At 45.4% G+C, this 26,673-nt stretch overlaps 1 long non-coding RNA gene across 5 annotated transcripts in view; it reads right to left on the reverse strand.

Moving 5' to 3' along the window:
- LOC138852722 (uncharacterized) overlaps positions 1-26,422 on the reverse strand; it is a 177,115-nt gene extending 150,693 nt beyond the window's left edge. For all 5 annotated transcript variants that reach the window (XR_011392038.1, XR_011392035.1, XR_011392039.1 and 2 more), the window contains exon 1: positions 26,282-26,422. This is a non-coding gene — a long non-coding RNA (uncharacterized lncRNA). The remainder of the gene's footprint in view (positions 1-26,281) is intronic.
- Between the last annotated feature and the right edge of the window lie 251 nt (positions 26,423-26,673).

Raw genomic sequence — 26,673 nt, forward strand, 5'->3', positions numbered from 1 at the left:
ACCATTATTGGTATCAATGTTTAATATTATAATTATTAATTTAATGTCAGGTCTAGCTTTTTGTAAGAGTGGTGAAGTGGGCATAGAGTGAGTTCCAGTTCGGCGACCTGCTGTGACTTAAGTCCCACTTATCTCGCCCAAATTACTTGCCTGCAATAATTCAGGTAATACCCTGTAAATCTCATGCAGGTAATTTACTCAGATAATAATAATAATAATAATAATAATAATAATAATAATTCACATCTATATTATAGGAGGGGCTTAGAGGTGGAAATCTAGTTGGAAAGAGAAGCTAGAGAACTTGCATTGACGCTGAGTTATTATTTTTGTTTCTGAGGGGCTGAGAGAGATTATGGGAAGTTTCAGCCCCTTGCTGGTGGCCCGTGGCCTGGTAGGCAACGCTCTCACTTCACACACTGAGTGGGTCTGGTTTGATCCCCGGCAAGGGTGGGAACATTAAAATGGTATAAAATACCGACAGGTTGTTAGGTAAGACACATATGCAGCAGTTAGGTATCTTTATTTCGAAACGTTTCGCCTACACAGTAGGCTTCTTCAGTCGAGTACATAAAAATTGATAGAAGCAGAAGATACTTGAAGACGATGTAATTAGTCCACCACCCTTGAAGTTTGGAGGTGGTCAGTCCCTCAGTCTGGAGAAGAGTATTGTTCCATAGTCTGAAACAATATGGAGTTGAAGTGACAGGAAGGAGCCTATATACCGCCAGGAGGTAAGATGTAGGACACTAGTAGAGGTAAGAATGTTGTCGTTGGAAGGTCAGGTCCCTCTCAAATCCAGCCATTCTCACTAGTAGAAGTTGACAAAGTTGATTTTAGGTCTGTACCAAGATACCCTTGTGTTGCAGTGTCTGACAGAGTGAACATTAAAATGGTATAAAATACCAACAGGTGTAGACAGCCTGTATTGTCTGCACAGACAGCCCATGCTGTCTGCCAGCTTAGTTCATATTTCGTGGCATTTAGGTGCTGCCCTCTGTAGGCTCACCCAGGTCAGTGGGAGGCTGAGCCCATTCACCCTCTCACACAGCAGCCTAGCAGCAAGACACAAGTACTAGTAGCACTCTCTCGTGGGATGGCCCTGCCCGGGCCATGGGCACAAACACACAAGCCTGTGTACCCACCACGACTTAACAATAAAGAAGCCTCCGAAGAAGACGTATCATTAACCACCCGCTTACAGCCTACCAAACAAACCCGTTATAAATGGTGGAAAGCGGTGGTCGCAGCAGTTGTTTGCCCAGAGAGAGGAAGGAAGAGGTATGAAGTCATCTTCACTTCATCATCCCATTCAAGAAGCATCCGTCTCTCAACGAGTTATCCTGATGTCGTGTCTGCATGTTTGAGCATCCAGACATAGGTACAAGCAGGATCCAGCAGAAAATTGCCGAAATTCTCCGAGAATTGTAAGTGACCCCATGCTACAGCGTCCCACGCTACAGTGTCCCATGCCGTTTCTCAAGTCACGTGTTCAGCGTCACTTGTATGTTGCTGCTGCTGTTGTTGTTCAGCTCAGCACAGCTGTTTCAGTAAGACAGAGGTGAGTTTTGTGGTGATTTCTGCGTCCAGTGTGAGCTTCATGTGTTTGTGGGTGGGGGAGGAGGAGAGGAAGTGGCCGTTCCTCACCTTGCCCATGCTCACCCTACTCATGCTCACCCGTCTACCATACCCTCACCACTGCCCAATCCCTCTGCTGTGTTTTCTGCTGTTTTTCGTGTGATTCATTGCCAGAGCTGTGTATCCGAGTGCCCGAGGCCACTTGAAGCTACATGGATCAGCATGCCACGTAGATCATGACGCCACGTGGATCACGACGCCACATGGGTGTGGGCGATGTCACGTGGATCTACCAGCCACGTGAGTTACCAGATGTCCCAGGCCTCATGCTGTGGTCTCCTGCCCGCATCACATTGACGTCATCCACGATGCTGCCCGACTTCATGACGTCACGATGTCTGCCTGACGTCACCTCGAGATGTCTGCTGATGTCACAGTGCTGCTGATGTCACCTCACAACATCACGCCTGACATCACATGATGTCACATCGAGTGTTCTAGTAATTATTTCAGTATTGTCGAGAAGATTGAGAGAAAGTATATGTCGTGTGTTAATTAATTCCTCTCAGTCAGTGTTCTCACATGTTAGTGTACAGCGGTGTGTTTAAAGTTTCCATGTGTCCAGTGAGGTCTGAGCCAGACCTGAGTAGCACCACTGTGCTAAGTCACCCGATGTGACCAGTGCGTATGACAGCTGATGTCAAGACAGCCCCGAGTGACCGAGCCCCCTTGTACAGAAAGCTTTTATGCTCGTCGCTCGTGATGTTCTGCAGAATCGTACCTGCTACGATTCCCATCGAGATTTGTTTCACTTCACCTCCAGACCGCCAGAGTGCAGTTATATGTAGAGAAACAAGTCTGAGGACGCTTAGACTAACCTCTGCTATAACTCCAACTGTCGAGAGAATGATACTCGCCAAGCCGCAGTTAGCCACTGTCGGCAGGCGCTGTGTCAGCCTCGTGTCACAAGCTTCAGTGAGCAGCCTGCACAAAGATGTCACTTTGACTGCTAGCTCTCTCACTGCAGCCTGGTGTATGATGTTACGACTCCCAGATGTTTCGCCCAGTCATCTCTGCCACGACTTGCTCCACAACTCGCTCGCCGGCAGTGACAGCCCAGCAACAGTACCAGTTGAGAAGTGTCCTCCTGAGTTGCTTGCCAGAAGTCCTGCCCAGTTTACCTGGAGTTTACCTGGAGAGAGTTCCGGGGGTCAAAGCCCCCGCAGCCCGGTCTGTGACCAGGCCTCCTGGTGGATCAGAGCCTGATCAACCAGGCTGTTACTGCTGGCTGCACGCAAACCAACGTACGAGCCACAGCCCGGCTGATCAGGAACCGACTTTAGGTGCTTGTCCAGTGCCAGCTTGAAGACTGCCAGGGGTCTGTTGGTAATCCCCCTTATGTATGCTGGGAGGCAGTTGAACAGTCTCGGGCCCCTGACACTTATTGTATGGTCTCTTAACGTGCTAGTGACACCCGTGCTTTTCATTGGGGGGATGTTGCATCGTCTGCCAAGTCTTTTGCTTTCGTAGTGAGTGATTTTCGTGTGCAAGTTCGGTACTAGTCCCTCTAGGATTTTCCAGGTGTATATAATCATGTATCTCTCCCGCCTGTGTTCCAGGGAATACAGGTTCAGGAACCTCAAGCGCTCCCAGTAATTGAGGTGTTTTATCTCCGTTATGCGCACTGTGAAGGTTCTCTGTACATTTTCTAGGTCAGCAATTTCACCTGCCTTGAAAGGTGCTGTTAGTGTGCAGCAATATTCCAGCCTAGATAGAACAAGTGACCTGAAGAGTGTCATCATGGGCTTGGCATCCCTCGTTTTGAAGGTTCTCATTATCCATCCTGTCATTTTTCTAGCAGATGCGATCGATACAATGTTATGGTCCTTGAAGGTGAGATCCTCCGACATGATCACTCCCAGGTCTTTGACGTTGGTGTTTCGCTCTATTTTGTGACCAGAGTTTGTTTTGTACTCTGATGAAGATTTAATTTCCTCGTGTTTACCATATCTGAGTAATTGAAATTTCTCATCGTTGAACTTCATATTGTTTTCTGCAGCCCACTGAAAGATTTGGTTGATGTCCGCCTGGAGCCTTGCAGTGTCTGCAATGGAAGACACTCATGCAGATTCGGGTGTCATGTGCCGAGTTTTGTCAACGCCTCACTCGAGGGCACCAGCATGTCGTGCCCCAGGTTGAGTGAAAACCTGCAGCGACTCCTACGATGACTGCTTCACCGTTCCAGATGAGACCATACCCCGTTATGTCACAGCTCAGCCGCAGCAATGTCTCCTGTGCTGCAGTATCTGTCCAGACGCAGGAAGGCGTGCAGTGATGCCCTTCGACGCTCACTGCCTATGACCACGATGTTTAGCACACCCCACATGTTTTTTTCTTCCCTCCCTGTAGGAAGTTTTTTTCCATGTCCATATGTATATATATATATATGTTTTTATTTTGTGTTCGGTGCCCTGTTCCTACGAGAGAGAGACCGAGTTCCTTTTACCATCAGTATTGTCACGTCGGGACAACGCGCGGTGGGTGGCCGAGCGTATGTAGACAGCCTGTACTGTCTGCACAGACAGCCCATGCTGTCTGCCAGCTTAGTTCATATTTCGAGGCATTTAGGTGCTGCCCTCTCTAGGCTCACCCAGGTCAGTGGGAGGCTGAGCCCATTACAGGTTGTTAGGTAAGACACATATGCAACAGTTAGGTATCTTTATTTCGAAACGTTTCGCCTACACAGTAGGCTTCTTCAGTCGAGTACAGAAAAGTTGATAGAAGCAGAAGATACTTGGAGACGATGTAATCAGTCTTCAAGTATCTTCTGCTTCTATCAACTTTTCTGTACTCGACTGAAGAAGCCTACTGTGTAGGCGAAACGTTTCGAAATAAAGATATCTAACTGTTGCATATGTGTCTTACCTAACAACAAGTTCAAGGGTGGGAACATTGGGCATGTTTCCTTATACCTGTTATCCTGTTCACCTAGCAGCAAGTAGGTATCTGGGTGTTAGTCGACTGGTGTGGGTCGCATCCTGGGGGCCAAGATTGAGGAACCCAATGAAAATAAGAGTCCCTCGATGACAAACTGCCTTTCTTGGAAACCATACCATGGGCGGGATTTGAACCCGCGGTCAGAGAGCCTCAAAACTCCAGACTGTCGCATTAGCACCCAGTGGCTAACGCTACGGTCTGGAGTTTTGAGACTCTCTGATGGCGGGTTCAAATCCCGCCAGTGGTATGGTTTGTTTGCAATCGTGTCATTACGATTTCGTGAGTCATGCTTTTCTTGGGTTACCCTGGATGGCTAACCCTCCGGGGTTAAAGAATCCGAACAAAATCTTGCCCAGCTTCTTCCCCATCAGCACCACCAATGCCAGGGCATTGGCCATGCTGAAGGACTCTAGAGAGTATATAAAAGGAACAGGTGAGGTGGAGGCTAGGCTGAATCAAGTAAATAAGAATGGAGGAGCACTACAGGAAGCCTACTGGCCCATGCTGCATAGGCCAGTAGTCCCAGGCCGGGACAAGACCGGTGAACCTATAACAACAATAGTGGCTTCTTGCTGTCAGGTGATGGCGAGGTTTATCGTTTTAAGTAGGATTCACGCTAGAGATGTATCGGATATCGGACATATGCACAATTTCTTACATCCGCATCTGCATTTTACTATAAACAGATATCTGCATATGCATCTGCATCTACAAAATAAGTAAGACATCCTCATACACATCCGCATCTGCGGATACCTAAATTTTCACATCCAATACATCTCTAAATTCACACTATTTCAGAAATGACAAAGCTGCTTTTATTCTGAATAACTGTTTTGAAATGGAGATTAATGACAATTAAAGGCATTTTCATCTGTGGAGTCTGGTTTCTAATCACTAAATGGGTGTCTTTCTATTCATCAAGGGGCTGGGTATGTTCCGGTGCTGTACAGATTGTCGCATATGAGCGTGTCTTACCTTAGAGCTCATGGCCCCCCAGCTTTTCGTCGAGGGAATGTTGCATCTCCTGCCCAGTCACTTGCTTTCATTAAGGATCACTTGGACAACGAAATATGGATCCCAGGTTACAACCTATACAGATGTGACAGAGTGAACAGGCAAAAGGGGGGGGGAGGGTTGGCCTGTACATTGCAGAGTCACTTGTTTGCACAGAACTGCTTAATGCCTCAAATGATGTAGTGGAAGTTTTAGCAGTAAAGGTCGAGAACCAAAACCTAGTCATTGTGGTAGTCTACAAGCCTCCGGATGCAACATCCCAGCAATTCCAGGAACAGCTGTTAAAAATTGACCACTGTCTGGAAAATCTTCCAGCTCCTGCACCCAACATCTTGCTCCTGGGGGATTTCAACTTAAGGCACCTAAAATGGAGGAATATAGCAAATAATATTGTTGCAGTAATAACACCAGGAGGCAGCTCTGATGAAAACTCACACTCACACGAGCTTTTAAATCTCTGCACAAAATTCAATTTAAACCAGCAAATAATAGAGCCTACTAGACTGGAGAATACACTAGACCTCACCTTCACTAACAATGATGATCTGATAAGAAATGTCACCATATCAAAAACAATATACTCAGATCACAACATAATTGAAGTTCAGACATGTATGCATGGAGCCCCAGACCGACATAATGAGACTAGTCACGAGGGAGCATTCACCAAATTCAACTTCAATAACAAAAACATAAAGTGGGACCAAGTAAACCAAGTCCTAACCGATATAAGCTGGGAAGATATACTAAGCAACACAGACCCCAACTTTTGCCTAGAACAGATTAACTCGGTGGCACTCGATGTATGCACAAGGCTTATTCCTCTAAGAAAAAGGAGGAGTAGATGTAAAATAGAAAGAGACAGGCGCTCCCTTTACAGGCGACGGAAAAGAATAACAGAGCGGCTAAAAGAGGTCAATATATCTGAAATGCGTAGGGAGACACTGGTCAGAGAAATAGCAAGCATCGAACTTAAGCTAAAAGAATCCTTTAGGAGTCAGGAATCGCGGGAAGAACTAAAAGCCATAAATGAAATCGAAAGAAACCCAAAGTATTTCTTCTCCTATGCCAAATCAAAATCGAGAACTACGTCCAGTATTGGGCCCCTACTTAAACAAGATGGGTCCTACACAGATGACAGCAAGGAAATGAGTGAGCTACTCAAGTCCCAATATGACTCAGTTTTTAGCAAGCCGCTAACCAGACTGAGAGTCGAAGATCAAAATTAATTTTTTATGAGAGCCACAAAATTTGATTAACACAAGCCTATCCGATGTTATCCTGACGCCAAATGACTTCGAACAGGCGATAAATGACATGCCCATGCACTCTGCCCCAGGGCCAGACTCATGGAACTCCGTGTTCATCAAGAACTGCAAGAAGCCCCTATCACGAGCCTTTTCCATCCTGTGGAGAGGGAGCATGGACACGGGGGTCGTCCCACAGTTACTAAAAACAACAGACATAGCCCCACTCCACAAAGGGGGCAGTAAAGCAACAGCAAAGAACTACAGACCAATAGCACTAACATCCCATATCATAAAAATCTTTGAAAGGGTCCTAAGAAGCAAGATCACCACCCATCTAGAAACCCATCAGTTACACAACCCAGGGCAACATGGGTTTAGAACAGGTCGCTCCTGTCTGTCTCAACTATTGGATCACTACGACAAGGTCCTAAATGCACTAGAAGACAAAAAGAATGCAGATGTAATATATACAGACTTTGCAAAAGCCTTCGACAAGTGTGACCATGGCGTAATAGCGCACAAAATACGTGCTAAAGGAATAACAGGAAAAGTCGGTCGATGGATCTATAATTTCCTCACTAACAGAACACAGAGAGTAGTCGTCAACAGAGTAAAGTCCGAGGCAGCTACGGTGAAAAGCTCTGTTCCACAAGGCACAGTACTCGCTCCCATCTTGTTCCTCATCCTCATATCCGACATAGACAAGGATGTCAGCCACAGCACCGTGTCTTCCTTTGCAGATGACACCCGAATCTGCATGAGAGTGTCTTCCATTGCAGACACTGCAAGGCTCCAGGCGGACATCAACCAAATCTTTCAGTGGGCTGCAGAAAACAATATGAAGTTCAACGATGAGAAATTTCAATTACTCAGATATGGTAAACATGAGGAAATTAAATCTTCATCAGAGTACAAAACAAATTCTGGCCACAAAATAGAGCGAAACACCAACGTCAAAGACCTGGGAGTGATCATGTCGGAGGATCTCACCTTCAAGGACCATAACATTGTATCAATCGCATCTACTAGAAAAATGACAGGATGGATAATGAGAACCTTCAAAACTAGGGAGGCCAAGCCCATGATGACACTCTTCAGGTCACTTGTTCTATCTAGGCTGGAATATTGCTGCACACTAACAGCACCTTTCAAGGCAGGTGAAATTGCCGACCTAGAAAATGTACAGAGAACTTTCACGGCGTGCATAACGGAGATAAAACACCTCAATTACTGGGAGCGCTTGAGGTTCCTAAACCTGTATTCCCTGGAATGCAGGATGGAGATATACATGATTATATACACCTGGAAAATCCTAGAGGGACTAGTACCGAACTTGCACACGAAAATCACTCACTACGAAAGCAAAAGACTTGGCAGACGATGCAACATCCCCCCAATGAAAAGCAGGGGTGTCACTAGCACGTTAAGAGACCATACAATAAGTGTCGGGGCCCGAGACTGTTCAACTGCCTCCCAGCACACATAAGGGGGATTACCAACAGACCCCTGGCAGTCTTCAAGCTGGCACTGGACAAGCACCTAAAGTCAGTTCCTGATCAGCCCGGCTGTGGCTCGTACGTTGGTTTGCGTGCAGCCAGCAGCAACAGCCTGGTTGATCAGGCTCTGATCCACCAGGAGGCCTGGTCACAGACCGGGCCGCGGGGGCGTTGACCCCCGGAACTCTCTCCAGGTAAACTCCATGAGTGATTTTTCGTCTGCAAATTTGGGATTAGTCCCTCTAGGATTTTCCAAGTGTATATTATCATATTTTCCAAGTGTATATTACCATTCCCAGTAATTTAGGTGCTTTATCGTACTTGTGTGTGCCGTGAAAGTTCTCTGTACACTCTCCAGGTTGACAATTACGCCTGCCTTGAAGGGGGCGAAATTGGCAACATCGATGTAGTCCTACTCCCGATTCTGATACATCAACCCCCCTCCCCCTCCTGCCCACTCTACCATGACCAAGGAGGAATAAACGTTCCGAAATCGGTTAACTTCCTTGATTTCCCACAACTGGTGAATAACACTTATGAGTGACACTGGTGCAACACTGGTGTGACACTGGTGGTGTGAGTAACACTGGTGTGAGTGACACTGGAATGAGTGACACTGGAATGAGTGATGTGTGAAATTAAGCCAGTGTGTGGGGTCACAGCTGAGTCGGGTTATTGGTCCCTGGTTCAGTCGTGAAATTCAGTCCGGGTTATTGGTCCCTGGTTCAGTCGTGAAATTCAGTCTGAAGTCTGCCGTTCCACTTCAGGGTACTTCAATCAATGGGGTACTGACCTTTATTCCTCACAGTAAGCAGCGTGGGATGACAGGCAGCTGCTATGGTAATCTACGTTGTAATTTAATGTAAATTAATTCAGAAATGTACTGCAAATCTTGTGTGAAAAAGGTAACAGTTATTAGGAGGATGGGTTGCATTTTTGTTTGTAGGCTTCTTATAGAATTCGAATTAAATGGTATCCACTTTGCGTTTAAGGACGTCGAGGAATGGTAACTACATTGGTCTCCTCATTAGGAGTGAACTAAACTTCCATTCATCTTTATATAACCTTCTCTGTAGGTTCTGGATGTCAAGACGTTTGGGAGTGATTAAGAGGATGTCATCCATATATCGCACTCGTGTGATATCACTGGGAATATATCTGTAAAAATTTTAAGTTTTTAAGTGATGCACGTACAATCTCGCCAAGACGGCGCTGATAAGAAAATTTATACTCATTCCATATGTTTGTGTGCAGGATGTTGTTGTCGAACGAGAAAGTTTGGTTTACTTACAGTTTAATCAACAACGTTGAAATTATGCCAAAAAAATGGCAGACTCAGGGATAATTTCTTATGATTTAGTTGTTCATAATAAATGGCGTGCACACACACACACACACACAGACGACATGACCCAGCTGGAAAATTTTCGGAGAATAGGGGGGTATGTAAAAAAAAGAACCCGGCCAGTGAAAGTGACCTTCAAGGCAGAATCGACTCGGAACAGAATCCTGCAGGAGAAAGCACGATTAAGGGACATGCCGGCATACAGGGTGTATCTCGACCGCAACAGAACACAAGTAGAAAGGCAGAAACAGAGAGAGATGGTACAAAGGCGAAAGGAGGAAAGAGAGGGGATGGAGAAGACAGACAGGAGATCCCAGACACAGGAAGATCAAATACAGCCTCCCTCACAACTTTGTATAGAAGCCTCCCAACCAGGTCAACCCCAGTGCAACCAAACACTCTAAACCAAAACACCCATGCCACATCCAATGCCCCCACCCACTGCATTACAAACTCCACCCCCACAGCAACCACCCATAGTTCCTTACCAGGTCTCCCACTTCCCCAACCCCAATACACCTCCAAGACCACAATCTTAGAAAAGAAGTTGAAGGTGTGGTATATAAATGCAGATGGAATAACAAATAAGTATGAGGAGTGGCACGAAAGAATCAAGGAGACATCCCCAGACATAATAGCACTCACAGAAACAAAACTCACCAGAATAATAACAGATTCAATCTTTCCATCCGGATATCAAATCCTCAGGAAAGACAGAGGGAGGAGAGGGGGAGGAGGAGTTGCACTGCTCATTAAAAACCAGTGGGGGTTTGAGAAAATGGAAGGAATGGATGGCACGGGCGAAAGGGACTACTTAGTAGGAACAATCCAGTCTGAGGGACATAAGGTGATAATTGCAGTAATGTACAATCCACCACAGAACTGCAGGAGGCCAAGAGAAGAATACGATGAGAGCAACAGAGCAATGGTCGACACACTAGCCGAGGTGGCCAGGAGAGCACACATGGGGGGAGCAAAGTTACTAGTTATGGGTGATTTCAATCACAAGGAGATTGACTGGGAAAACCTGGAGCCCCATGGGGTCCCGAAACATGGAGAGCCAAGATGATGGATGTGGTACTGGAAAACCTCATGCATCAACATGTTAGAGACACTACCAGAGAGAGAGGAGAGGATGAACCAGCAAGACTGGACCTTGTATTCACCTTGAGTAGTTCTGACATCGAGGATATCATGTATGAAAGGCCCCTGGGAGCTAGTTATCATGTGGTTCTGTGCTTCGACTACATAGTTGAGCTCCAAGTGGAGAGAGCAGCAGGAATAGGGTGGGAAAAACCAAACTACAAAAGGGGGAACTACTCAGGCTTGAGGAACTTCTTTCAAGACATTCAGTGAGAGAGGGAACTGACAGGAAAACCAGTACAAGAAATGATGGACTATGTGGCAACAAAATGCAAGGAGGCAGAGGAGAGGTTTGTTCCCAAGGGAAACAGAAATAATGGGAAGAACAGAACGAGTCCTTGGTTCACCCAAAGGTGTAGGGAGGCAAAAACTAGGTGTACTAGAGAATGGAAAAGGTACAGAAGACAGAGAACTCAGGAAAATAAAGAGATTAGCCGAAGAGCCAGAAACGAATATGCACAGATAAGAAGGGAGGCTCAGCGGCAATACGAAAATGACATAGCATCGAAAGTCAAGACTGACCCGAAGCTGTTGTACAGCCACATCAGGAGGAAAACAACAGTCAAGGACCAGGTAATCAGACTGAGGGAGATGGGGAATTCACAAGAAACGACCGGGAGGTATGTCAGGAACTCAACACAAGATTTAAAGAAGTATTTACAGTGGAAACCAGTAGGACTCCAGGAAATCAGAGCAGGGGGGTGCACCAGCAAGTGCTGGATGAGGTACATATAACCAAGGAGGAGGTGAAGAAGCTGCTATGCGAACTTGACACCTCAAAGGCGGTGGGACCAGACATCTCTCCGTGGGTCCTTAAAGAGGGAGCAGAGACATTGTGTGTACCATTAACAAAGATCTTCAACACATCATTTGAAACTGGGCAACTCCCCGAGGTATGGAAGATGGCAAATGTAGTCCCAATTTTTAAAAAGGGAGACAGACATGAGGCACTAAACTACAGACCTGTATCACTAACGTGTATAGTATGCAAGGTCATGGAGAAGATCATCAGGAGGAGAGTGGTGGAGCACCTGGAAAGAAACAAGTGTATAATTGACAACCAGCATGGTTTCAGGGAGGGAAAATCCTGTGTCACAAACCTATTGTCATGATTGTGACTAGACCTACCTGGAGTTCATTACCTTTGTAAATTGTGAGTTCATTACCTTTGTAAATTGTGAATTCATTACCTCTGTAACTTGCTCAGCTATCAAAACTTTGAGGCCCAGTCCCTGGACCCATGATGTACCTCTGTAATCTTTTGACTACCGCCCACAGGATGGGTATGGGGTGCATAATAAACATATTAAACTAACTAACTAACAAACCTATTAGAGTTTTATGACAAGGTGACAGAAGTAAGACAAGAGAGAGAGAGAGGGGTGGATCGACTGCATTTTTTTGGACTGCAAGAAGGCCTTCGACACAGTTCCTCACAAGAGGTTACTGCAAAAGCTAGAGGATCAGGCACACATAACAGGAAAGGCACTGCAATGGATAAGAGAATACCTTATAGGGAGGCAACAACGAGTCATGGTACGTGACGAGGTGTCAAAGTGGGCGCCTGTGACAAGCGGGGTTCCACAGGGGTCAGTCCTAGGACCTGTGCTGTTCTTGGTATATGTGAGTGACATAACGGAAGGGATAGACTCAGAAGTGTCCTTGTTTGCGGACGATGTGAAGTTAATGAGAAGAATCAAATCGGATGAGGATCAGGCAGGACTACAAAGAGACCTGGACAGGCTACAAGCCTGGTCCAGCAACTGGCTCCTTGAGTTTAACCCCGCCAAATGCAAAGTCATGAAGATTGGGGAAGGGCAAAAGACCGCAGACACAATATAGTTTAGATGGCCAAAGTCTGCAAACCTCACTCAAGTAAAAAGATCTGGGGGTGAGTATAACACCGAGCATGTCTCCTGAGGTGCACATCAATCAGATAACTGCTGCAGCATACGGGCGCCTGGCAAACCTACGGATAGCGTTCCGATACCTCAGTAAGGAGTCGTTCAAGACTCTGTATACCATTTACGTCAGGCCATACTGGAGTATGCAGCACCAGTTTGGAATCCACACCTAGTCAAGCACGTCAAGAAATTAGAGAAAGTGCAAAGGTTTGCAACAAGACTAGTGCCAGAGCTACGGGGATTGTCCTACGAAGAAAGGTTGAGGGAAATCGGCCTGACGACACTGGAGGCCAGGAGGGTCAGGGGAGACATGATAACGACATATAAAATACTGCGCGGAATAGACGAGGTGGACAAAGACGGGATGTTCCAGAGATGGGACACAGACACAAGAGGTCACAATTGGAAGTTGAAGACTCAGATGAATCAAAGGGATGTTAGGAAGTATTTCTTCAGTCATAGAGTAGTCAAGCCGTGGAATAGCCTAGAGAGTGAAGTAGTGGAGGCGGGAACCATACATAGTTTTAAGGCGATGTATGATAAAGCTCATGGAGCAGGGAGAGAGAGGACCTAGTAGCAATCAGTGAAGAGGCGGGGCCAGGAGCTATGACTCGACCCCTGCAACCACAAATAGGCGAGTACAAATAGGTGAGTATACACACACACACGCACGCACACATGCACACACACATGTACACACACACATGCACACACACACATGCACACACACACACACACATGCACACACATGCACACACATGCACGCACATGCACGCACATGCACGCACATGTACGCACATGTACGCACACGCGCACACACACACACACACACACACACACACACACACACACACACACACACACACACACACACACACACACGTCTGCAGATGATGTGAAGTTGATGAGAAGAATTCAACCGAACGAAGACCAGGCAGAACTACAAAGGGATCTGGACAGGCTGCAGACCTGGTCCAGCATCTGACTCCTGGAGTTCAACCCCACCAAGTGCAAAGTCATGAAGATTGGGGAAGGGCAAAGAAGACCGCTGACGGAGTACAGTCTAGGGGGGGCCAGAGACCACAAACCTCACTCACGGAAAATGATATTGGTGTGAGTATAACACCAGGCACATCTCCCGAGGCGCACATCAATCAAATAACTGCTGCAGCATACGGGCGCCTTGCAAACCTAAGAACAGCATTCCGATATCTTAAGGAATCGTACAGGACCCTGTACACTGTATGCAACACTAGTTTGGAACCCACACCTAGCCAAGCACGTAAAGAAACTAGAGAAAGTGCAAAGATTTGCAACAAGACTAGTCCCAGAGCTAAGAGGTATGTCCTACGAGGATAGGTTAGGGGAAATCGACCTGACGACACTGGAGGACGGGAGAGATAGGGAGGACATGATAACAAATAAAATACTGAGAGGAATTGACAAGGTGGACAGACAGAATGTTCCAGAGATGGGACACGGCAACAAGGGGTCACAGTTGGAAGTTGAAGACTCAGATGAATCACAGGTATGTTAGGAAGTATTTCTTCAGTCACAGAGTAGTCAGGAAGTGGAATAGTTTGGGAAGCGATGTAGTGGAGGCAGGATCCATTCATAGCTTTAAGAAGAGGTATGATAAAGCTCATGGAACGGGAAGAGTGACCCAGTAGCGGTCAGCGAAGGGGCGGGACCAGGAGCTATGACTCGACCCCTGCAACCACAACTAGGCAAGTACAATTAGGTGAGTACACACACACACACACACACACACACACACACACAGGGAATGGAAGAAATATAGAAGGCTAAGGCCCCAGGAGAATAAGGAGAGCAGTCGTAAGAAATTAATATGCACAGGTAAGAAGGAAGGCCCAACGACAATTTGAAAATGACATAGCAGCGAAAGCCAAATCTGTCCCGAAGTTGTTGTACAGCCACATCAGGAGGAAAACAACAGTCAAGGACCCGGTAATCAGGCTGAGGAAGGACGAAGGGAAGATCACAAGAAACGACCGTGAAGTATGTGAGGAACTCAACATGAGATTCAAAGAAGTGTTCACAGAGGAGACAGAAGGGGCTCCAGAAAGACGGAGACGTGGGGTGGTACACCACCAAGTGTTGGACACAATACATACAACCGAGGAAGAAGTGAAGAGGCTGCTGAGCGAGCTAGACACCTCAAAGGTGATGGGGCCGGATAGCACCTCTCCATGGGTCCTGAGAGAGGGAGCAGAGTCGCTATGTGTACCCCTAACAATATTCAACACATCTGTCAAAACAGGGAGATTACCTGAGGTATGGAAGACAGCAAATGTAATCCCAATTTTTAAAAAAGGGAGAAGATTATCAGAAGAATGGTGGAACACCTAGAAAGGAATGAGCTTAATTAACAACAGCCAACACAGTTTCAGGGATGGGAAATCCTGTGTCACAAACCTACTGGAGTTCTATCACAGGGTGACAGTAGTAAGACAAGAGAGATAGAGGGGTGGGTAGATTGCATTTTCTTGGACTGTAAGAAGGCTTTTGACAGTTCCACACAAGAGATTAGTGCAAAAACTGGAGGACCGGGAAGGGATAACAGGGAAGGCACTACAATGGATCAGGGAATACCTGTCAGGAAGACAGCAGCGAGTCATGGTACGTGGCGAGGTGTCAGAGTGGGCTCCTGTGACGAGTGGGTTTCCAGAGGGGTCAGTCCTAGGACCGGTGCTGTTTCTGGTATATGTGAACGACATGACGGAAGAAACAGACTCTGAAGTGTCCCTGTTTGCAGATGTGAAGCTGATGAGAAGAATTCAATCGGACGAGGACCAGGCAGAACTACAAAGGGATCTGGACAGGCTGCAGGCCTGGTCCAGCAATTGGCTCCTGGAGTTCAACCCCACCAAGTGCAAAGTCATGAAGATTGGGGAAGGGCAAAGAAGCCTGCTGACAGAGTACAGTCTAGGGGGCCAGAGACCACAAACCTCACTCAAGGAAAAAGATCTTGGGGCGAGTATAACACAAGGCATATCTCCTGAGGCGCACATCAACCAAATAACTGCTGCAGCATATGGGCGCCTAGCAAACCTAAGAACAGCATTCCGCCATCTTAATAAGGAATCGTTCAGGACCCTGTACACTGTGTACGTTAGACCCATATTGGAGTATCCGGCACCAGTTTGGAACCCACACCTATCCAAGCACGTACAGAAACTAGAGAAAGTGCAAAGGTTTGCAACAAGACTAGTCCCAGAGCTAAGGGGTATGTCCTACGAGGAGAGGTTAAGGGAAATCAACCTGACAACACTGGAGGACAGGAGATATAGGGGGGGACATGATAACGACTTATAGAATACTAAGAGGAATTGACAAGGTGGACAGAGACAGAATGTTCAAGAGATGGGACACAGCAACAAGGGGACACAGTTGGAAGTTGAAGACTCAGATGAATCACAGGGATGTTAGGAAGTACTTCTTCAGTCACAGAGTAATCAGGAAGTGGAACAGTTTGGGAAACGATGTAGTGGATGCAGGATCCATAGTTTTAAGCAGATGTATGATAAAGCTCATAGTGCAGGGAGAGTGACCCAGCCGCCAGTGAAGAGGCGGGGCCAGGAGCTATGACTGGACCCCTGCAACCACAACTGAGTACACACACACAAGGAAAAAGATCTTGGGGTGAGTATAACACCGAGCACATCTCCTGAGGCGCACATCAATCAAATAACTGCTGCAGCATACGGGCGCCTTGCAAACCTAAGAACAGCATTCCGATATCTTAAGGAATCGTACAGGACCCTGTACACTGTATGCAACACTAGTTTGGAACCCACACCTAGCCAAGCACGTAAAGAAACTAGAGAAAGTGCAAAGATTTGCAACAAGACTAGTCCCAGAGCTAAGAGGTATGTCCTACGAGGATAGGTTAGGGGAAATCGACCTGACGACACTGGAGGACGGGAGAGATAGGGAGGACATGATAACAAATAAAATACTGAGAGGAATTGACAAGGTGGACAGACAGAATGTTCCAGAGATGGGACACGGCAACAAGGGGTCACAGTTGGAAGTTGAAGACTCAGATGAATCACAGGTATGTTAGGAAGTATTTCTTCAGTCACAGAGTAGTCAGGAAGTGGAATAGTTTGGGAAGCGATGTAGTGGAGGCAGGATCCATTCATAGCTTTAAGAAGAGGTATGATAAAGCTCATGGAACGGGAAGAGTGACCCAGTAGCGGTCAGCGAAGGGGCGGGACCAGGAGCTATGACTCGACCCCTGCAACCACAACTAGGCAAGTACAATTAGGTGAGTACACACACACACACACACACACACACACACACACAGGGAATGGAAGAAATATAGAAGGCTAAGGCCCCAGGAGAATAAGGAGAGCAGTCGTAAGAAATTAATATGCACAGGTAAGAAGGAAGGCCCAACGACAATTTGAAAATGACATAGCAGCGAAAGCCAAATCTGTCCCGAAGTTGTTGTACAGCCACATCAGGAGGAAAACAACAGTCAAGGACCCGGTAATCAGGCTGAGGAAGGACGAAGGGAAGATCACAAGAAACGACCGTGAAGTATGTGAGGAACTCAACATGAGATTCAAAGAAGTGTTCACAGAGGAGACAGAAGGGGCTCCAGAAAGACGGAGACGTGGGGTGGTACACCACCAAGTGTTGGACACAATACATACAACCGAGGAAGAAGTGAAGAGGCTGCTGAGCGAGCTAGACACCTCAAAGGTGATGGGGCCGGATAGCACCTCTCCATGGGTCCTGAGAGAGGGAGCAGAGTCGCTATGTGTACCCCTAACAATATTCAACACATCTGTCAAAACAGGGAGATTACCTGAGGTATGGAAGACAGCAAATGTAATCCCAATTTTTAAAAAAGGGAGAAGATTATCAGAAGAATGGTGGAACACCTAGAAAGGAATGAGCTTAATTAACAACAGCCAACACAGTTTCAGGGATGGGAAATCCTGTGTCACAAACCTACTGGAGTTCTATCACAGGGTGACAGTAGTAAGACAAGAGAGATAGAGGGGTGGGTAGATTGCATTTTCTTGGACTGTAAGAAGGCTTTTGACAGTTCCACACAAGAGATTAGTGCAAAAACTGGAGGACCGGGAAGGGATAACAGGGAAGGCACTACAATGGATCAGGGAATACCTGTCAGGAAGACAGCAGCGAGTCATGGTACGTGGCGAGGTGTCAGAGTGGGCTCCTGTGACGAGTGGGTTTCCAGAGGGGTCAGTCCTAGGACCGGTGCTGTTTCTGGTATATGTGAACGACATGACGGAAGAAACAGACTCTGAAGTGTCCCTGTTTGCAGATGTGAAGCTGATGAGAAGAATTCAATCGGACGAGGACCAGGCAGAACTACAAAGGGATCTGGACAGGCTGCAGGCCTGGTCCAGCAATTGGCTCCTGGAGTTCAACCCCACCAAGTGCAAAGTCATGAAGATTGGGGAAGGGCAAAGAAGCCTGCTGACAGAGTACAGTCTAGGGGGCCAGAGACCACAAACCTCACTCAAGGAAAAAGATCTTGGGGCGAGTATAACACAAGGCATATCTCCTGAGGCGCACATCAACCAAATAACTGCTGCAGCATATGGGCGCCTAGCAAACCTAAGAACAGCATTCCGCCATCTTAATAAGGAATCGTTCAGGACCCTGTACACTGTGTACGTTAGACCCATATTGGAGTATCCGGCACCAGTTTGGAACCCACACCTATCCAAGCACGTACAGAAACTAGAGAAAGTGCAAAGGTTTGCAACAAGACTAGTCCCAGAGCTAAGGGGTATGTCCTACGAGGAGAGGTTAAGGGAAATCAACCTGACAACACTGGAGGACAGGAGATATAGGGGGGGACATGATAACGACTTATAGAATACTAAGAGGAATTGACAAGGTGGACAGAGACAGAATGTTCAAGAGATGGGACACAGCAACAAGGGGACACAGTTGGAAGTTGAAGACTCAGATGAATCACAGGGATGTTAGGAAGTACTTCTTCAGTCACAGAGTAATCAGGAAGTGGAACAGTTTGGGAAACGATGTAGTGGATGCAGGATCCATAGTTTTAAGCAGATGTATGATAAAGCTCATAGTGCAGGGAGAGTGACCCAGCCGCCAGTGAAGAGGCGGGGCCAGGAGCTATGACTGGACCCCTGCAACCACAACTGAGTACACACACACAAGGAAAAAGATCTTGGGGTGAGTATAACACCGAGCACATCTCCTGAGGCGCACATCAATCAAATAACTGCTGCAGCATACGGGCGCCTTGCAAACCTAAGAACAGCATTCCGATATCTTAAGGAATCGTACAGGACCCTGTACACTGTATGCAACACTAGTTTGGAACCCACACCTAGCCAAGCACGTAAAGAAACTAGAGAAAGTGCAAAGATTTGCAACAAGACTAGTCCCAGAGCTAAGAGGTATGTCCTACGAGGATAGGTTAGGGGAAATCGACCTGACGACACTGGAGGACGGGAGAGATAGGGAGGACATGATAACAAATAAAATACTGAGAGGAATTGACAAGGTGGACAGACAGAATGTTCCAGAGATGGGACACGGCAACAAGGGGTCACAGTTGGAAGTTGAAGACTCAGATGAATCACAGGTATGTTAGGAAGTATTTCTTCAGTCACAGAGTAGTCAGGAAGTGGAATAGTTTGGGAAGCGATGTAGTGGAGGCAGGATCCATTCATAGCTTTAAGAAGAGGTATGATAAAGCTCATGGAACGGGAAGAGTGACCCAGTAGCGGTCAGCGAAGGGGCGGGACCAGGAGCTATGACTCGACCCCTGCAACCACAACTAGGCAAGTACAATTAGGTGAGTACACACACACACACACACACACACACACACAGGGAATGGAAGAAATATAGAAGGCTAAGGCCCCAGGAGAATAAGGAGAGCAGTCGTAAGAAATTAATATGCACAGGTAAGAAGGAAGGCCCAACGACAATTTGAAAATGACATAGCAGCGAAAGCCAAATCTGTCCCGAAGTTGTTGTACAGCCACATCAGGAGGAAAACAACAGTCAAGGACCCGGTAATCAGGCTGAGGAAGGACGAAGGGAAGATCACAAGAAACGACCGTGAAGTATGTGAGGAACTCAACATGAGATTCAAAGAAGTGTTCACAGAGGAGACAGAAGGGGCTCCAGAAAGACGGAGACGTGGGGTGGTACACCACCAAGTGTTGGACACAATACATACAACCGAGGAAGAAGTGAAGAGGCTGCTGAGCGAGCTAGACACCTCAAAGGTGATGGGGCCGGATAGCACCTCTCCATGGGTCCTGAGAGAGGGAGCAGAGTCGCTATGTGTACCCCTAACAATATTCAACACATCTGTCAAAACAGGGAGATTACCTGAGGTATGGAAGACAGCAAATGTAATCCCAATTTTTAAAAAAGGGAGAAGATTATCAGAAGAATGGTGGAACACCTAGAAAGGAATGAGCTTAATTAACAACAGCCAACACAGTTTCAGGGATGGGAAATCCTGTGTCACAAACCTACTGGAGTTCTATCACAGGGTGACAGTAGTAAGACAAGAGAGATAGAGGGGTGGGTAGATTGCATTTTCTTGGACTGTAAGAAGGCTTTTGACAGTTCCACACAAGAGATTAGTGCAAAAACTGGAGGACCGGGAAGGGATAACAGGGAAGGCACTACAATGGATCAGGGAATACCTGTCAGGAAGACAGCAGCGAGTCATGGTACGTGGCGAGGTGTCAGAGTGGGCTCCTGTGACGAGTGGGTTTCCAGAGGGGTCAGTCCTAGGACCGGTGCTGTTTCTGGTATATGTGAACGACATGACGGAAGAAACAGACTCTGAAGTGTCCCTGTTTGCAGATGTGAAGCTGATGAGAAGAATTCAATCGGACGAGGACCAGGCAGAACTACAAAGGGATCTGGACAGGCTGCAGGCCTGGTCCAGCAATTGGCTCCTGGAGTTCAACCCCACCAAGTGCAAAGTCATGAAGATTGGGGAAGGGCAAAGAAGCCCGCTGACAGAGTACAGTCTAGGGGGCCAGAGACCACAAACCTCACTCAAGGAAAAAGATCTTGGGGCGAGTATAACACAAGGCATATCTCCTGAGGCGCACATCAACCAAATAACTGCTGCAGCATATGGGCGCCTAGCAAACCTAAGAACAGCATTCCGCCATCTTAATAAGGAATCGTTCAGGACCCTGTACACTGTGTACGTTAGACCCATATTGGAGTATCCGGCACCAGTTTGGAACCCACACCTATCCAAGCACGTACAGAAACTAGAGAAAGTGCAAAGGTTTGCAACAAGACTAGTCCCAGAGCTAAGGGGTATGTCCTACGAGGAGAGGTTAAGGGAAATCAACCTGACAACACTGGAGGACAGGAGATATAGGGGGGGACATGATAACGACTTATAGAATACTAAGAGGAATTGACAAGGTGGACAGAGACAGAATGTTCAAGAGATGGGACACAGCAACAAGGGGACACAGTTGGAAGTTGAAGACTCAGATGAATCACAGGGATGTTAGGAAGTACTTCTTCAGTCACAGAGTAATCAGGAAGTGGAACAGTTTGGGAAACGATGTAGTGGATGCAGGATCCATAGTTTTAAGCAGATGTATGATAAAGCTCATAGTGCAGGGAGAGTGACCCAGCCGCCAGTGAAGAGGCGGGGCCAGGAGCTATGACTGGACCCCTGCAACCACAACTGAGTACACACACACAAGGAAAAAGATCTTGGGGTGAGTATAACACCGAGCACATCTCCTGAGGCGCACATCAATCAGATAACTGCTGCAGCATACGGGCGTCTGGCAAACCTAAGGATTGTGTTCCGATACCTCAGTAAGGAATCGTTCAAGACTCTCTACACCATTTACGTCAGGCCCATACTGGAGTATGCAGCACCTGTTTGGAATACACACCTATCCGAGCACGTAAAGAAGCTAGAGAAAGTGCAAAGGTTTGCAACAAGCCTAGTCCCAGAGCTAATGGGATTGTCCTACGAAGAAAGGTTAAGGGAAATCGGCCTGACGACACTGGAGGACAGGAGGGTTAGGGGAGACATGATAACGACATATAAAATACTGCGCGGAATAGACAAGGTGGACAAAGGCAGGATGTTCCAGAGATGGGACACAAAAACAAGAGGTCACAATTGGAAGTTGAAGATTCAGCTGAATCAAAGGGATGTTACGAAGTATTTCTTCAGTCATAGAGTAGTCAGGCAGTGGAATAGCCTAGAAAGTGACGTAGTGGAGGCGGGAACCATACATAGTTTTAAGACGAGGTATGATAAAGCTCATGGAGCAGGGACAGAGAGAACCTAGTAAGAATCAGTGAAGAGGCGGGACCAGGAGCTATGAATCGACCCCTGCAACCACAAACAGGTGGGTACAAATAGGTTAGTACGTATGTGTTGGACCACATCCAAATCCTGTGTTTGAGATAAGTGAAAGTCATCTTAGCCATTTCCTGTTTCTCGTCCAGTATTTGTCTTTCGCATACATGTTTGCTAGCATTTTTCTTGTTCCCATTATTAATTACGCAGACTTACAACGTTTCCCTCTAGCTCTGTTGCGAGGCAGGAATGTATAGTTTAATTTAGATAATGTACTTTTTTTTGCCATTAGTTGATAATTTATTTACATTTCATATAATTAAAAAGGGGCACAAATTAATATTTTTCACAGCTTCTACATGTTAATATGGAAAATTATTTTTTTTCTTATATTCACGGGAAGTACTAGGCATAGGTTATAACACTGAAGAAGGGAATGGGTGGCAATCACGTTCGATCCCAGGAAGCGGAAAAGTTCAATGCCTTGGATCAACCAGCAAGGAATCTCCCTTGAGGGAGTGTATTCACGAAGACACCATGTATATCACGAAAATGTTAGGTATTCCACGAAGACATATTTCATAAAGACATGTACTTCACGCGGATTTACGTATTTTACGATGCACTAAGTCGCTAGTATGTCAGGAGGAACAATACATGGAGTAGAATTGAATTGTATATTTACTGCAATAATTAGCATGAAAAAAAAAATGTTCCAAATCAACAGACTTAGAAACTATGACGACATTTCGCTCCCTCCTGGGCACCTGTCAAGTCACAACTGGGACGAGAAAGTAAAGGCCATACAGTACCTAGATGTGGGTTATTCCAACATACGCATAACCTTTCGGGATTATTTAATATCAAAATCAAAGTTTCTCTTGTGAAGCTATATAGCTTAAACATTTCTTAACCAAAACAGATAATTCTTAGCCTAAACAAAATACTTTACCTTAGCAAATTATTGACCTCAACATAATTAACCTAAACAACTCTTAGCTTACATGTAAAGAAAACTTTGACCTAAGCTAACAATGCTTAACCCAAACAAAAAAAAAACGTATATGTAAGTAGTATTTAACCAAAAAAAAATAAGTAATACTTAAACAATACTCGACCTAAACATAAACAATACTCGACCTAAACATAAACAATACTCAACGAAATCATAACATACATAACCTAAGTATAAACAATAGCTAAGATAACGTTTAACGTAAACATAAATAACTAAATAGCTGGAGAATATAGAAAGCCTGAGCTTGCTGCCATCTGCAGCTCATAAGACTGCCATCCCCACGAGCCCTTTTAGGGCGGGGCAGATGGCAGACCAGAGGCCTAGCTTCTCCCTACGAGCCCCGTGAGGGCGGGGAATGTGGCTAGGCCTAGGGACAGTTGGTCCCAAAGATGAGGGGGTATTTGTACCTCCTCCCATGGGAGACTTACGTCTCGAGACACTCCCCAGATAGGGAGCCAAGGCCGGGTCACCACTACTTGGAAAAGACCCGGGCCGGGAGAATGCCGGTGAATAAAAAAAAAAAATGTGATACAACATTCACTTAAAGTAAAAGGACGCAAGTGCAACTAATGTGACATTTTTATTGTGGCAACGTTTCGCTCTCCAGGAGCTTTGTCAAGCCGGCTTGACAAAGCTCCTGGAGAGCGAAACGTTGCCACAATAAAAATGTCACATTAGTTGCACTTGTGTCCTTTTACTTTATATATTGTCGGTAATTCTACCAACTTTATTACAACATTCATTTAGATCTCAAGGCATAATTGTTTATAGTGCCATTTAAGTTTTTTTTTTTAAACAAATGTATATGTATATGTACGTACATATATGAAATATTTCATATATGTACGTACATAGGCTCGTCCATCCCTCAGTGTGGTTTACCTTCACAATTTAAACGGCTCACAGAGAACACTAGAAAAATGCTAATCACAGTTAGTTTGTGATTAGCAGACTAACTGTTACGTCCCTAATCTAACGTTGTTATGTATCCTGAGAGTTGCATGGTTCTCAGTGTTAACTGTAATCCATTTTTTAGGAATTAAAGTATTACAAACGGTTGTCGAGGTTCCAAACAGCCTTAATGACTCTCCTGTGATCGATAGACTTTAATGCCCATAAATCGACTATCCCAAGGCTCACCAAGAGAAAATTAATTTGAATTAATTATTTTCAAAACTTAACAACTTTAACAAATCCATTGAATCATCTACCTTCCCAACAATCCTCAAAATAGCGAGGGTCACTCCGATCCACAAAGGAGGTGACCAAGCTGACTTGAATAACTATAAACTCACAGGTAATTCAGTAAAACCGGTGCCCATCAGGCAGCATCTTGCCTGATGGGCGTCAGGTAAACAAACCTTTTGTCTTACCTTGCAAAATGCCATGTAGGTCAGGGTAGCCGCATAATGAGGTATCTAAAATTATTAGTAAAAAAAAAAGGCCCCACAAAGTTTATTATTATTATTAGAGATTCAAAACAATCGAATTTTGAATCTCCGTTGGTAATTAAAAAAAAGCGGAACGCTACCATCACACAAATGTAATTACACTGCAGTAATAAATATAATATTTAACTTAAAGTTACTAAAATTCTTCTACTAGGTACACCTGCTGATCAGTGTGCATCATTTTACTTCTTATTCTTGATTCGCCAGTATTCTCCCGGCCCGGGACTTTTCCAAGTGGTGGCCCGGCCTTGGCTCCCTGTCTAGGGAGTGTCTGAGACCTAAGTCTCCCATGGGAGGACGCACAAGTACCCCCTCATCGTTGGGACCAACTGTACCCAGGCCTAGCCACAAGCTAGGCCTCTATGGTCTGCCATCCCCGCCCCAAGGGGATTTAATGGGAATGACAGTCTTGTGAGCTGCAAGCTCTGGCTCAGGCACCTACCCTACCCTAGAAGAGTTAGGTATGGTGTCGATCCCGATTTGTTTACTAACGAGTTAACCTACGAACATTGTGAACTATTTTCAACTATTATTGCCGACAATATCTGTGGAACTCTTATTTAACACCTTGCAATACATACAACTTACGTACCATATATCATGAAACAAATATTCATTCAAATTTGTATTTGGGGAAGATATTAACAAAAATAGGTTAGGCTCGGGTAAATCACATTTTGTTACGTTACATTTTTATAGTCCTTGTGGCTTAGCGCTTCTTTTTTATTATAATAATAATAATAATACGTTACATTTAGGTTTAAGTTACGTAACGTTACTTAAGGTTAGGTAACCCTTAAAACACCGCCACCAGATCTTGTTTACATTATGCCAGGCGCAGGTTACACCTGTCTGCTGAGTTAGTTTAATATGTTTATTATGCACCCCATACCCATCCTGTGGGCGGTAGTCAAAAGATTACAGAGGTACATAATGGGTCCAGGGACTGGGCCTCAAAATTTTGATGGCTGAGCAAGTTGCTGAGACACCTTAATGTATTAATTTTCCTTATATCTCCCAAGATATCAATTTGCACAAAAAATATTACTTGTTTCGTGCTGTATATAAATTGCATGGATGGAAAAAAGTTAAAATAATGACGGAGTTCCACCGAGGATATGTTGGTTACTGTTACTCCTTCGCTGCTGCACCTGCCAGCATTATTTATTCATTTTAGTATTTTTAGGTTTGATTAGTTTACAAAATCTTAACATTAATAAAATATATAACATAACAGCAAGTAACTCTTTGAATAAATGGAAAAAATGGGGAGGGTAAAATTAGCCGGATACACACACTTAGGTCACACACTGAGGTCCGTGGTTCGATCCCCGGTACGGGTGAAAACATTAGGACGTGTTTTCTTAAGACACCTGCTGTCCTTGTTTACCTATCAGTAAAACAAGTACCTGGGTGTTAGTCGACTGGTGTGGGTTGCATCCTGGGTAGAAAAATTGTGACCTAATTTGCCCGAAATGTTCTGCAAAACGAGGCTTTCTATATAGCAGCATGTCAACTAGACCTGTATACACTGTACATGTACTTGCAGAAATAATGATTAGGATTATTATTATATTGGTGTGGCCTACTCTGTTGGTAATCAGAAGTTCATTATATGTGATAACGACAACGAAATGATGTCCAAATATGGTTGTGTAGCTATGCTTTGAATTTATAGATAGCGGTCAATTATAAAATACCCCAATTCTATCCTTACAACTAACCTTAACACATTTCCTGGACGTACCAAAGGTCCTCCAGTCCAACAATCGTGGCCGCACTAGGCAAAAATACAACTGTCTCGTGCCATTATAATTTAAAATAAAGGTGTAAACATCTTGTTACGCTAAGATTGGGAAGGTAGTCAGCTGTATGAATCCTTCATCTGAAGCTTGGAAACAGTGAGCGGACAAGTCTCAGACTGCCCACTTGATCAGTACCTCAAGAGATGATTTGAACCATTATTTCACACCACCTTTTTTTTTTATCATAACCCTTGTGAAATGGTCTTAGGTATGTAAGCTTTATACCCCTTTGCAGAAGACACTCATATGTGATATGTGATTTTGTTGGGTTACTGTAGGCTAAGCAAGCTGAAACTTAATATCTATTCCGC

Source organism: Cherax quadricarinatus, chromosome 15, assembly GCF_038502225.1.
Source record: "Cherax quadricarinatus isolate ZL_2023a chromosome 15, ASM3850222v1, whole genome shotgun sequence".
In the NCBI taxonomy this organism is placed as follows: Eukaryota; Metazoa; Arthropoda; class Malacostraca; order Decapoda; family Parastacidae; genus Cherax; species Cherax quadricarinatus.